The sequence below is a fragment of the Triticum aestivum genome, chromosome 3B, assembly GCF_018294505.1.
Source record: "Triticum aestivum cultivar Chinese Spring chromosome 3B, IWGSC CS RefSeq v2.1, whole genome shotgun sequence".
In the NCBI taxonomy this organism is placed as follows: Eukaryota; Viridiplantae; Streptophyta; class Magnoliopsida; order Poales; family Poaceae; genus Triticum; species Triticum aestivum.
The window spans coordinates 699,044,110-699,056,815 of NC_057801.1; positions in this window are offsets into that span (position 1 = coordinate 699,044,110).

The window sequence follows — 12,706 nt, forward strand, 5'->3', positions numbered from 1 at the left end:
GGAACAAATATAATCTAAACAACCCTAAACAGAGCTCCACAGTTTTATCTAAGGTCGAGGGGTTGACCCCCGACAATCATAGCTCCGCCTAAACACAACATTTGCATGTACTGTAGTACTAGACTTAATATTCATGTTTCAGTTTCATGTTCATTTTAAATATTGAACTGAGGACCATGGATGTCTTACATTTTACTCCCTTCGTTCCTAAATATTAGTCTTTTTAGAGGCTTCAAATGGACTGGCACATACGGATGTATATAGACATATTTTAGAGTCTAGATTCACTCATTTTGCTCCGTATGTAGTCACTTGTTGAACTCTCTAAAAGACTAATATTTAGGAATAGAAGGAGTATTTTTGAACTCGTGTCATACATGCATGGGTTGGAAAAATAGATGCACTATACTTATTGGATTGTTGTTGTGTTCGTGCGTGTGTGTCTGTGTGTGTGTGTGTGTGGTCATATGCTTGATACATACAAAGTTTTCTCACCTCCATATTGTTCATCTTTTAAATTTGAATTTGCATTGGAAAACTTACTAGGGATACCATGAAATGTGAAATCCACGTTGAGATCACTATATCACAAATTCACTCTAATTCAACGACTCGTCATAAATCAATTACCACGTTGAGATTAGTATTTGCAAGGAAAATACGGGTATTGTAATACACATAGATTCGTTCGGCAATTTAAAAGGTTCCTTTCGTATTCTCAAATGGTAGGACCCAATGGTGTACCAGCCAGACCTTGGCTCGTGTTGATCCTAAAAAAATGGGCTCGTGTCCTTCGATGGCGTGCGTGGTACGCACATTAGGCAACCCCAACCAGTCGAGCCTCAGCGTTTCAAGTCGAAATATCTGGCGGCCAGAATTCCAGCCCTAGGAAATTCCCCTCATGTCCCCGGTCCATAATGACTACCGATGAACAACGGAGGGATGCTTTAGTAACTAGACAACGTTACCTACCGTGCCGAGCACGGTTCAATTCCCTCGGTCGCCGCTCGTCAATGTCACCCGTCAACTGCATTGCCTACTACTACTACTACTACTACACCAGGATGAGCACAGAATTGAGCCCGTTTGTTCGTGCCTAGTACTTTTTTGTTCGTGCCTAGTACTTGAGTTAATATATCAGGCAATGCACTGGTACGGAGGGATTATCCTTTTACTCCCTCCTTTCCGGTTTATAGGGCTTATCTCAAAATTTTAGTTTTCCCATTTTATAAGTCTCAATTTGGTTGTTCCCCATCACATGTTCAGATTTCAAGGTGCAATAAATCATTACATGCAAGTATTAAGAGAAAATTGACCAATGCATGTACTTTATGCATGCATGCATTGCAATTAATGCATTCGTAAACACAATTTTTGAGGAAAACAAGCGCATTAATTGAGTGGTTTTGCAAACTACAACAATTGTTCCACCACTCACCATCTACCTTGGTTGGTGAGATTTTTGAATTGAGCCCTATAAACCGGAAAGGAGGTTTAACTAAGCAAAATGTTTGACCAAATCCTTTCTTAAGAAATACAACAGGACAGATGTACGGCTTGAAAATTTATTGCATGATGCAGGTTATGATATTGTTTCGAATCCTGGGTCTTAAATTTCAGAAAATCCAAAAGGGAGCATAAATTCTTGAAACTGAGCATGGTCACGTGATATGGCACAAATATTACTTCGTAAGTTTTTTCTTCAATTCGAGACAAGCTGCTTATGACAAGTTGCACAAATGAAGAGCCAAGGTATTTTGGAACAAAGACCTGTCACGTTTTTTTGAGGGAAAAGACCTGTCACGTTAAGGCGAACGCTTTCACTATTGAAACCGTGGGCGTTTACGTGCCGCCACGAGTCCCCGCTTCTCATCGGCAGGTGCCGTCCCAGCAAGCGTGTGAGTCGACGGGAGGCGTGCGAGCAGACCGCTGCGCCGGCTGTCAGGGAGGCGTGCGAGCAGACCGCTGTGCAGACTCACCGGGAGGCGAGCCCTTTGACCAGGCTCCGCCGCCCACCGTCGTCCCAACTGCTCCCACTTTTAATGTCGCCGGCGCCGCAGTTTAAAATCAACCCCGCACTACCCGGTATCGCTACAATCCTCTCTCTTCCTCTCCGATTCTCCTGTCGTCTACCTCCAACTAGCCTGACCTAAACGTACGCCATGCCGCATCACGATGGTCTGCCCTTAGTGTTCCAGTTTCATGAGGAAGACACCCAGCCGGAGTCTCAAGAACATAAGGCGCTTTGGGACGAGCTTGAACTGGCCTTGCGGGAAGACGCCGCGCCTGTCCCCGCTCCCGTTCCGGCTCCCGTCGCCCCGACTGCGCCAGCGCCCATCCCCGTGGCATTGATGGGCTGGGAGCCGCACATTGTCGCCGAGCTTGATGCCACGGGGTTCCACGAGGTCCCCGCCGACTTTCACGCGCCCGTGCACCTGCCAGCGCATGCGCCTGCGCGTGCACTGACGCGCACGCCCGTGCCGGTGCCCGTGCACCTGCCAGCGCATGCGCCTGCGCGTGCACTGACGTGCGCGCCCGTGCCGGTGCCCATGCACACGAACGTCTCCGCCGCGCCGTTGACAGCGCCTGTCCCCGCGCGGGTGCCAGTGCCCCCCTCAGCGGCATGGATGGCCGCCGTCGACCGCTTCCTTGCACCAACGCCAGTCGCCTCCTCCCGCCAGTTGACTCGCTCCGAAGTCCAGAACATTTTGGCCTTCCTTGAAGCTAGGCCAACGTCCAGGAGTACGCCAACAACGGCGCAAGACGCCGCCGTCGCCGTCGGTCAGTGGCCCGACGACACACAGAGCACGGCAGAGGAGCCGCTTCCCACCGCGAGACGCCCCCGCCGCCGCCGCGTAATCTAAATTTGCCATGAAAAACGTTCGGATTGCCATGCTTAAAATCCGAACGTTTATCATTTCCGTTTATTTTATATCGATCGTCGTATAATTTAAAGTCGGAGTCAGACTGAACGAAATGTATGGTTTGATCGATTGAATGTTCTGCTAGAGCCGTATCAAATTAAATATAAAACGTCATCAAGCCACATGTATTCCTTGTCATCCAACGACCTAGACTGCTTCAATGTCGAGCGCTCAACACGTTTAGCGTGCAGTTAATTTCATGCCAAAAATAGTGCTAATCACATGACAACACGCAAATAATATCCTAGTAGTTAATATCCGCATGCACTTAATATACTTCCAAATTAACGTGCATTGCACGTACACACTGACTAGTGCTGCTAGTACGTGAAACTGGTGCCGTGACTTGTGAGTTGTGAACGCGTCCAGATATGGTCAACGGCAACATCGCCCGCGAGTTCTTCCTGTTTGCCCGTGCGTCTAAACGCAGAAGGGGAGGAGAGAGAGAGAGCACACATGGAACCCACCAGTAAGTGAAGGCGAATAGTACTAAAAATAATATTACATGTTATCCATTAATTAGGCTGTGGTAATATAAAAACATTATGTGAACAAAGGGGGTACAACAAACATTGCTATTCTACGTATGTTGCCTATTGACGTGCGGCTTGAAGGCCCGGTCGCATGTTCGATCCTCGTCCTTTATTTTTTAATTTGTATATGGGTCCAAATTTGTTTCATGACATGTGGGCCCCTTGGTGTGTAGTTTGTAGCACTTTAATTTGTGGGTCGAAATTTGTTCCATTCCAAGTGGACTATCGGTGTGTAGTTTTGTAGCTTATTTATAATAATTAAAGAGAACAACATAGTTTTTTCAATAATACCATGGTGCGACGTTGAAGGTGAGAAAGGACGTGCGAGAGAGCGATGACCGAGCCAGAGGGAAATCAACTAGGGGAGTTGCGTGGGTTGCAACGGCGTTTGGAGTAGTTGTGGGCCGAATGCTACGAAAATATAATCTAAACCGACCGGAATAAATGCCTACACAAATTAATCCAAGGTTGGAGTGCCCCTCGCAATGTAAATAGCTCCGGCTTTGCGAGGGATGGAGAGGTAGTAGCTTCAACGCGTGGAAGATACGGTATGAGAAAGCGAGGTCAATCGAGAGACATATAGATAGAGAGACAAAGTGAGTGTGGTCCGACATTCATTGAACAAATATATATGCTCCAGAGAGATATTGTCCGATTGAGCTTTTGGTAAGGGTGAGGGCTGTAAGATAGAGCTTGAGAGATGATCCAGTCACAGACGTGTAGATATATTTTGTGCGTGGGAGGAAGCAAGGTCAACCGATCACATAGGGTCGCCGTGCGATCGAAAGAGTGAGACGGGTTGGAGAGAGTGACCTAGATAGACGATGTGCGTGAGAGAGTATACAATGTGAATAGGTCGAATTGGGCTCAAACATGGTGATATATCGTTTTTGTCCGAGAAAGAGCGAGGTAAATCGAGACATACACACACACACACACACAGAGAGAGAGAGAGAGAGATTGAGTGAGCGTGGCCCACCATGAGGTCGAAAGAGTGGCGGCGGCTTGGATGGACTGACCTAGATAGACAATCTGCGTGAGAGAGTATAGAGTGTGTCGATCGAGGCCCGAACAGGGAGATATATCATTTGTGTGTGAAAGAAAACGAGGTTAAACGAGACTCAGATAAAGAGAGCGAGATTGAGAGTGTGGCCCGCCGTGCGGAAGAAAGAGTGAGACAGTCTCGAGGGAGTGACCTAGATATACAACGTGCGTTCGTGCGCACGAGAGGTTGGGGGGGCTAGATAGGCAATGCATGTATTTAGCGCGAGAGGGTGAGAGGGAGAGGGGGAGAGAGAGAGAGCTCGGCATGGGGTGCAATGGCGGGTGTGTGAGGTAAATACATTTGGTAACAGGAGTGGAAAAAGGGGTTGTGTAGTTGAGAGACTTAGAGATCGAAACATGGAGAGAAAGAATGAACGTGTGTTGGAAACCGATAGCTTGCTAAGGTGGTTAGGAGAGGAAGATTGACCGATACAGGAAGTATGTAGCTTTTGTGCGCGGGGGGGGGGGGGACTAAAAACAACATTTGAATGTACATAGTACGAGACTTAATATCGATGTTTCAATTCGGTGTACATTGTAAGATTTGAACCGAGGACCAGGCATACGGGTAATTATTTCGAATTCGTGCCATACTAAGTTTCGAAAAGTTGACATTGGCTCAATTTGTTGTGCTATTTTGTAGGTCATATGTTTGAATCCATCCAAAAGTTTTCTCACTACCATGGTGTTCATCATATACATATGAATTTGTATTAAAAAAGTAGCGTGGATACAGTGAAATGCGAAATCCACGTTAGAATTGGAGATCGCTACGTGACACACACTCTAATTCAAATAACTAACTACGTGACACACACTCTAATTCAAATAACTAATTATGTGACACACTCTAATCCACGTTAGCGTGGGTACCGTTTCGATTTTTTTTCAAATAACTCCTCATTAATTAATTTATAGTACTCCCTATGTTCACTTTTATAAGACCTTGAAGACATTTCAGACAATGTGCAAAACAGTTCATTTTAAGTTGTCTGAAACGACTTACAAAAGTGAACGGATGGAGTATCTCGTTTCGAATGACTAATTATTGCAAGGAAAACACGGGCATGGTAATACATACAGATTCGTTTGCAAATGAAAGAAGATTCGTTTGCATTCTCAAATGTAGGCGCACCAGGCAGACCAGGGTCGTGTCGGGGTGGACGCTGCTTCGGTGCCTTAAAGGCAACAGCCCTTGGGTGACTGACATGTGGGCCAGCCACCTGTTGGGCCCACATGTCATGGACACAAAGGCAGGTGCCTTAAGGCACCGAAGCGTAGTCCTGTCGGGGTGGTCGCGTGTGTCGGACGGACGCGTAGCACCCAGCCACCCACCCCCCTCCCCCCAAAAAAGGACGACGACAATATAAGTTCGCGCTTCCACGTTTCGGATTGAAATATCTGGCGGCCCCAATTCCAGCCCTGCAAAATCTCTCTTCTCCACCGTCCCCTTCCGCGCCCAGATTGCTCAAATCCCTAATTCGCCGCCATCCCTCGAATCGCCCCTCGTCTCGTCTCTTTCCCCACCGTTCCCCACCTCTGTGCCGGACGACGACGACGAAGACGACGGTCGCGCTTCACCACCGCACCGGAGCTACCTCATCTACGCCCTCGTCCGCCGCACCGGGTGGTCCACCGACAACGTCGGCCGCCGCAACCGACGTGCCTCACAGACACCGAGTTCCACCGCATCAGGTGCGCTTCACCGACGTCGTCTCCCAGCTCACCGGGGCTACTTCACCGAGCACATCGTCGCACCTCCGCCCCCCGAGGTCGTTGGGGCTTCACCAACGGTCTCGTCCACCGCATCGTAGCGCTCCGCTGCCACTCAAGATCTGCATCCGTGCGCGGCAGCCAATGCCAGCGCATCACCCTCAACGGCTCTGAAGTGACCCGCACTCTAGCTAGGCGAGCATGCCCAAACGCCGGCCCGAACTAGGTATCCACACATCACTCCCTTGTGCACTGTTCCGACGATGTTTGGATATCCTTTCACTGCTCTCTTAGCTTACACACCTATGCAACTCTGACTTTAACTCTTATTTCTTCTGGAGATATCATTTGAAACAAGCAAATCCATTTTTTAGCGAAGCATGACGGGGCTACGGGATCTGGTACACATCCTGCACACCCGTATAACCTTGTAAGTATCTGTCCTCCGGTACAACATCAAGGTCGATTCCTCTTATTTGATCAACCATTCGCCGTGTCAAAAATGCAGAGGGGGATGCAAGGAGCACAAGGCCTGCACATCCAAGCAAGTGGTAACATGGACTTGTACATGGAACATCCCAAGCGCAAGCAGAGCTGCAGCGAGCCTGTACAACGAGCTAGCGTAAGTCCCTACATTTCATTTAATTCGTACTGGCATTCGTGTATGATTTGTGTGCAGTGGCTGATCCACGAATTCAAGTTACCAGGGGCGAACATTTAACTTAAAAAATACGAAGGCACTTGCACTCCGGAAATCAACATAACTTGAGAAATGTGAAGCTACATGCACTTTGAAAACCAGCTAATGATCCAAAGTAGTTCAGATTATAAACACTAAATGATGCAAGCACCAAAAAACACAAAATGCAACATGGTGTACAAGGACTACAAACATGGTCTGTACCTGCCTGAATTATTCGTTCTCTGGCTGAAAATATCGAAGTGTAATTGCACGTATAACCAGTGCGCAAACTGCATATCAATATATCTATCCTGCACAAGTATGCCAATAGTTTCAAACAACAGATTAGAAAAGTATTTATGCTATGTTGTCATGATACGGGGACTTTCTGGTAGATGGCCTCGACGTTTCCTCAAGCTATGAAAATGCACTATAATTTGCTTGTCATCAATGCCTGCAAATCTCTGTCTCTCTCAACATAGTAGATCATCATTAGACACTAAATCCTTCAATGAGCTTGCAAAATGCTTGCATTAGATCCCTCATTAGACACTATATGTTCATCACCAGGAGCATGTAAAATGTTTGCATCAAATCCTTCATTAGCAGTCTGTTCATTAGACACTTCAGGCTCAAGAACAACATGAGCTTGTATGTTTGCACCGGAAACTTGATTAGATACATCAGATTCAGTCAGTTCAGTATTGATTGGGGGAGTTATAAAATAAGTAGAAATTGGTTTCATTTTCTCATAGATTCCCTACATACAAGCAGTTTTACAACACCGTCAGGTTTAACTATTGGCCAGAAATTGAAGAGTTGAATTAGATATAATCAGGGATGTGATGTACCTGCTCGTTGCGCATGCTACTCTTGCAAGCTGCGACTGTCCGTTTGCGCAAGCTCGATGCCATGCCCGTGCTGCCGCCGCTGCCTCCCACGCAGGCTACACCCAGGGTTGGATCTTCATCTTCTTGTCCTTCCGTTCGCTTGAAGCCCGGCGACCGCCCTCCAACGAGGGCGCGAGGAAGTGCTGTGTCGGTCTGTCCAGCGGCGGCTAGGTTAGGAGCGAACCAGACTGGAGGCTGGAGCGAATGAATTGGGATTTTTCCTGCTGTCGATCGATATGGGAGGCGCTCGTTTGGGCCGCGAGCCTGCTATAGGGCCTGCCTTGCACTTATGTTATTGGCCCATCCAAATTGAAACATTTTTCTTCATTTTTTACATTGCCTGCTCGTGCGTTGGGACGAACAAAACTAGCATGGGCCAACCTGGACGACTCAAACTAGGTGCACACTTTCCAGCCACCTGAGGCGGCCGCCCATACCAGCCCCTATGGTGGCGTCGCCCCTTTTTGCGTGTATGATTGGATAGTGAAAAATATTCCAGTGGCGCTTTTGATTTACCCACAGAATGGTTGAATTGCTTGTTTCTATGAACTGAGTTCGCCAATAATGTGAAGGATGCCAGTCTTTTCATCCTATTGTAGATTGCTTAGATCTCGATATGCCAAAAGTAATCGCATGAAATATACAGTAAAAGCCAGTGTGATGTGTTTGGCTACAACTAGTCTGACTACACGTCCTCATATAACATATCAAGGACGCACCATCTTACCAGATTAACCATTCGACTTACCCATGCAGTGTGGGAAGAAAGAAGTATTGGGACTGCGTATCCAAGCAATTGATGCCATGGACTCCTTTGTACAACCTTGTAAGCGAAAAAGAAGTTGCAGTGTGCCTGTACAAAGAACTAGCGTAAGTTCAGTTACCTGCTTCTCGGAATTTTAGTTAGCCACTTATTGCAAAATTGTTCAATTACGTTGCTTGGCTTAATTTAGTTTGCTACTGATTACATAATGGCACAGCCTGTTAATCATATTGTAGACTGCGCCTATCTATGTGTTTGATACTTACTGTTAAGAATTACCTGTTTGCCTTAACTTAAATATCTACTTGTTTGTTTAACTGCTTTGCTGCTGCAACAGCGGGTTACAATGATGTTAATAACTACTCCCTCCGTCCCATAATATAGGACGTTTTTTGACACTAGCATAGTGTTAAAAAACGTCTTACATTATGGGACGGAGGGAGTACTTTTCAGCATCCAATTGAAACTCTTTAATTCCTTGTTTGTTTAACTGGTTTGCTGTTATAACTCCCAGTTGAGATGTTTTGCTAACTTCAACTTTTCTGAATCCAATCAGAACTTTAATGGCAAAACAGGTTAGCCCAAGATCAAAGAGCGAGGTCCCCATGGACGTTGCATCATCCCACAGCAGTGGCACCGGCCCAATCGTGCATTATGAATTGCCAACTGTTGATGCTCTAGAGGCTAAACTAGTGGTAGAAAGAGATTCTGCTTCTGCACTTAGAGATGAAGTTGACATGTTGAGGAAGCAAACAGCACAATCACAAGCAGTACTCAAGACAACCATTAAATATTTGGTGGATTTCAAAACGAAGCAAGCTGAGACTGACCAGATTGTTAAGGTCCTGAAGGAAAAAAGGAAATTAAATTCCTACTTGGTAAATCATAGGTGAAATGTTCTTTCCATAGTTGAATAACCTTTGTGTTATCTGTTCATGTAATCAATCAAACCATTTGTTTTAGAGATCATGTAATAATTTTTTTGGGTTTTTGGTTTGTAATTTTATTTGAGCACAAGTCTGTATTAATTGATAAGACTCGGAGACATTTCATTTGGATTGTTGTGCCAGACCTACAAATATGCCAATCGGGCTGAATGTGCATTCAGCAATAGTAGTAGTATAGATGGACCATAAGTGGCACGCATCGGAAAGGGCCGAGATGCTGGCTAAAAAAAGATGATGTTGTAGCCAAAAAAAAGTACATCGGCCTGGCTTATGTATGTTAGTTGATATTATTGATCCATATACTCTATAAGTGTTTATATGTCTGTTAGTTCTGTACATTCTTGGTTGATTGACTCGGTATTTGAATCTTGATACATCGCTTGTGTACATATCTAAACGGGAGTACACATTATGCTGCGTGTGACATTTGAGTTGGACATGAAGTGTTCAAATATTTGAATTCACCTTAAACTGGATACTAGTTTCTGAATTTGAGTATCGGCATTTGTAAACCATATTCATATATGACAGTGGAATACATCTTTGTCATCCTTTTTAAGATATATAAAAACACATAGAACGATTTATAAAGATTCATATAGGAATACAAAATGGATTCGAATTTAGTTGCCAGGGTAAATGTGGATGCTTATTGTCCCAAAATTCGGAAGAAGCTGCAAAATGTCCACTCCCACGTCGGCTGCCCGAAGCCAAGTGTTTGGGAGATGGAAATTACTGTCTACCCATTACACGGACAATCCATCGGCCCGATTTCCACTGCTCTAAATAGGGGTAGGTTAGTAACTTCAATTAGACATGACACGACCGCCTCTGAGCCCATTCCGACACGGTGGGCGTCAAACATGGGTGGCAAAACACATTTGATTCAAGCTCGTCCGAAAGACCTCTGTTTCTCCCTCCATTCCCCATTCATACACGGTGGGCGGCAAAACAAACTCGACTCGGCCGAAATCGATGTAGGCAAATATTTTCAATAGGGGTAGGTTTGTAACTTCACTCAGACGTGACATAACCGCCCTACCTGTCAGCCCCGTTCATACACCGCGGGCGCCAACCATGGGCACCAACCACCCTCTCCTCGCCCGAAATCGCTCTGGGCAAATATTGCGAGATGCGATATTACCGTCCTATCCCCAACCGACGAGACGTCCAAATTTTAAACAGGGGCTAAGTTCGTAACTTTCCCATATTTCAGACAGGCGCGTCCCAAAAACATGGTTCCCCGTACCTCTCCCTCCATTTTTCCATTCATACACCGTCCGCGCTAGAACACCCCATCCCCACACCAGCCTCCGTCCGCCACCCCATCCATCGCCACCGTCCTCCACCACATCCATCGCCACCGTCCTCCACCATGCCGGAGCGCCTACCAATACCGTGTCGTCCACTGCTAGAGATGGATGTTTCTCATCCATGGCTACGGACCAACAGCCTTGCATCGTGTCCTCTCGCTTCATCAGCACCGTCGTCCTCTTTGCCGGGGCCGCTCACACGACCTTCTCTTCCACCACAACGGGACTTATCCCCCGATGCACCCGTCTACCGTCGCAGATCTGCTTCAACGCCACCGACAGCCATCGCACCCCCGATGCCTACACGGCGCCGCAAGAGAGGCGGTACTTAATATCTCCTCAACTTTTTGATCTCAACCAGAAAATAGATCTTAACTTGGTTCTTAGTTCAAAGCAAAAAATGGATGCTAAATATCATTTCTCCGGTTTGTAGCTTCAAATCTGCCATGGCACAACCATAATACGGTTTAATTGATCATGCTTAGGGTTTAATTGATCAAGTTGGTTCCGTGGTGGTTTCTTTAATAGAAATCGGAGGGAAAACCCTCTTTTGCTAAAAAAATATGCTTAGAGTTTCCCCCTTTTATGATCACTATACGATCAGAATACATGCTTCGTGTCATAATAACACTGCTCCACGCATCAAGCTAATTAGATGTTCAAATACGAATCTGATATTATTAAAACAGAGTTGTTTAATTGGTCAGCTAAATGTTCCTAAATTAGTTTTGAAAATGCATGTTCACTGCTCGGGTGTGTATCTCTACAGGGTGCCCATGGTGGGCCGGCCCACCCTGGGATTTTGGGTCGTCCCAGGCCCCGATTCCCCTCTATTCTACTGCGCACTTCCGATCTCTACTCGCCCCCAGCCGCCTGCCTCGCCGGCGACTTGCCATCCCTGGACGGCATGACTCTAGGAGGAGATGCTGGACTAACAGGAGGCCAGGAGCCGCTCGCCCAACAGCGTCACCGCTGCCCGGGCGCGCCGTCGTGCCTACCTTCCCTGTCCGTTCAGGGCTCAGGCGTGCAGCACCCACCAAGCCAACTCGATTTATCCTGAGATACGTCCTCAACACTCAGCAGCCACTCCTCATCACCCATTTTCTAATTGATTCATTACTCATTAGGCAGGACTGTCATTAGGGTTTGTTGTGTGCTCAGTGCTACCTACACTTAATGGTTCATATGTATTTCGGTAATCTTTAGTACCTCTAAAGTTCACAGGGTTTTCAAAATTCCGGCCCTCGGAACAGAAATTAGTCATTTTGGATTGTTGGTCGTAGTGACATTGACCCAGATTACTACTACAAGCCAGGTTTGTTGACAATTTTACTTGTCTTTCTTACTCATTCGATATAATATCCAATTATTCACGTCGATTAGTTGCAAACAATAAGTGCTAGACAAACTTCTTCATTCAGATTTTGGACGGTCTCTTATTGCAGTTACAATTTTGCATACTTGTCCTAATAAGCTCACAAGTAAATGATTGATTCACTACATCTATGCTTGCCTTGTCATATTTTTTGTCAATATTCTTTTAGGGTGGACCACCCTGTTTCTAAATACTGGAACCGTAGACCTGAGTGAATAGTATTTCTCCATGTGATCTCTTCCATCGTGTGTGGGTAACGAACACTGCATTGTATAGAAAGAAAGTGTCATTTCCAGCTTTTACATAGGTTTCGATCTTTTACATGGAATACAATCTGCCTACTTGCTTTGTGTCGCACTACCAACACTCCACCCTTGAAGCTAAACATTACGCCACTCATAATTGCTTAATTTATTTGTTCAAATACGAATTTCATATGATTCTAATGTTCCTACTTCAGTTTTGAAATGTGTGCCTGCCTGTTATAGAGACATAAGGGGTTTGTATTTTTGTGTGTGGTCT